Source organism: Octopus bimaculoides, chromosome 1 (assembly GCF_001194135.2).
Source record: "Octopus bimaculoides isolate UCB-OBI-ISO-001 chromosome 1, ASM119413v2, whole genome shotgun sequence".
Lineage (NCBI taxonomy): Eukaryota > Metazoa > Mollusca > Cephalopoda > Octopoda > Octopodidae > Octopus > Octopus bimaculoides.
Window position 1 is genome coordinate 62,402,723 of NC_068981.1, and position 2,571 is coordinate 62,405,293.

The window sequence follows — 2,571 nt, forward strand, 5'->3', positions numbered from 1 at the left end:
ATATACATATATATTGATAGGAAGGACAACAAAAGAAAAAAGAGACCTCGATATTATGTAAATAGAGGAATCTATTTGTAAAAATATGTGACATTTATTCGGTAGCCATGATAAAATTCCGAGTTTCGGATGCCGGGGTGGAAGCCCACGCCAACATCTCTTCAGTTATCCGGCCATTGAAAATTTCTGTGAAAAATGACCTATGGGAATTGTAACTGACACCTTTATCTTTTAAAGACCATAGATGACTGGATAATTTGGTAGTTTTTCTTTTGTCCCAGTGCTTGAAACTCAAAGTGTGATTATTGAATCTGGCCTTGAAATTACCCTTCGTGAGGACCACGTACATCTTCGTCGAAACTGTGTCCTTAGTGGATACAGAGTTCACGGTGGCTTCATGAATGATGGTTTCGGACATGCAAGCTCCATTTATCGGGCACAAGTTTTTATCTCTGCATGAACAGCTGCCTTCATATTGCGGCTTTTGTGTGCTGTGTACGATTATGTTTTTAAAATTAGCAGTTGAGCTGAAACTGATTTTTAAGTTATGTCTGTTGAAGATCTTTCTATAATTATGGTTAACTGGAAAGTGCCTGTCTATCAGGGCCAAGAAGTACTTGCCTATATTAAAGATCACTTCGGGTGTGTAGGGGTGTGTGAACCAGATGCTTTTCCTATTCCTATGCTTTCTTCTCTTTGTTACTGGACTAGTGGCAGGTTTATAGGTTATTTCTTCATTAAAACTACTATCTTTTAGAGCTTTATTATACTGGGGCAACCCTATTAAAAGTGTCCCTATCAGAGGAGAGGCTAGAGATTATTTTACTAATGTTTTTAACTAAATTTTTAAACACTATAGGGGGATGGCAGGAACCTACATTGATGTAACTATGCCTATCTTTGGGCTTCCTATAAATATTCTTATAAATATTCTTATTCAGATCTAGGGACACATCTAGGTAATTGACAACCGCCAGGTTGGTATCTGTAGTTATGCTGAGACCGAAGGTTTTCATCAAATGGATAATATTCTTCCTGAACCGATCCTGTGCTGGTCCATTGGTATTAGCGGGTAAAGCTAGGGCATCATCTTTGTAAATTGCGAAGTGTACGTCAGGAAAAGTCTTGCCCAACGTATCTAGTAGGAATAATCCAATAAGTTCGCATATGCCTGCTCCATCATATGACCCCATGCTCACATCGAAAGCACCCTCTGTATCGGTAGTCTCATTTTTCACAGGAATTTTCAATGGCCGGATAACTGAAGAGATGTTGGCGTGGGCTCCCACCCCGGCATCCGAAACTCGGAGTTTTATCATGGCTACCGAATATGCTATAGCTGAATTTGGACTCATTAGAAAGAAAGTGCAACACAAAAAATCGCAAAGCATCTGGCTTATATTCCCTTACAATCCCGCTACTACAACACTCGTGTTTGTTACATTTTATAGAATCCGAAATGCAAGGTAAATCTTAGATTTGAACTCAGAGCGCAAAGAGATGGAGTAAATATTTCGAAGCATAATATATATTGTGCCGATTACTATCTAATTTACTTTTACAGATAAACGCTAACGGGAAACTAACCAATAATTTTGGAATGTATATATAGAAAATTTATGGAAACGACGGAGATTGACCACCGAGTGTTTAATGAAAAGTTTATTCTAAAGTGATCGAAATTAAAATCTGCTATCGAAATTTCAACTTTACGCTCCAATGACTAGGTTATTAATGTTATTTTTAAAAGTTATTTTACTATTCAGCATTTTTCAGTATTTCCAAACACTGGGGTGAAGTCAGAGTATTTTACTCACACCATTGTGTGTATTTGTGTGTTTTTATTACGGTATTACCCAGGGTCTTCAACAAGTATTCAATATGTTTCGTGGCAAAGTGTAAAGTAATATACACACATACATACATACATACATACATACATACATTGCTACCATTGAGAAGCAAATTCCCAAAACAGTCGAAATCAGCCACTGCGATCGTTCCAACATTTTTGCTCAACGTACAAGTCGCCAGCCTTTCTACCACTGTCCAAAAATCATAGATCCAATTTATTGAGGATTTCCTTATTGATCATCCACACCATATCCCTTTCTTCATCCTCAAAGAGAGCCATCTCAATAACCTTCACTTAGAAGGTGGGTGAGAGTGAAGAATTTTACAGCCATAGTATTCGCATAAGCGCACCAATCCATACATACACATGCGCGCCCGCACACCCACGTACATGCGCATATATGTATATACACATCTACCCTCGCTTGAAGCACACACATGCTCACCCACACATTCACCATATATATATATATATACCCACATCCACGCCCACACACACACACGCGCGCACCACGCTCGGTCCCATACACACGCGCACACCACGCTCGCACCCATACACACGCGCACAAAAAAGGTTCATACACACGTCAATATATGCACATGCCCAAGAAAAAACAGGGCTAAAAGCAAAATACAGAAAAAAAGTGTAAAAAAAGCGTGAAAAAAAATGTGTAAAAACGTGTATTTTGCCTTTATCCCTCCCTGGTATATAGATAT

The 2,571-nt window shown here is 38.7% G+C and overlaps 1 protein-coding gene across 1 annotated transcript in view; it reads right to left on the reverse strand.

The window, feature by feature from the left end:
* Positions 1-2,571, reverse strand: part of LOC106871800 (lysozyme) — a 140,295-nt gene that overhangs the window by 95,388 nt on the left and 42,336 nt on the right. The gene's annotated exons all lie outside the window — the stretch shown is intronic.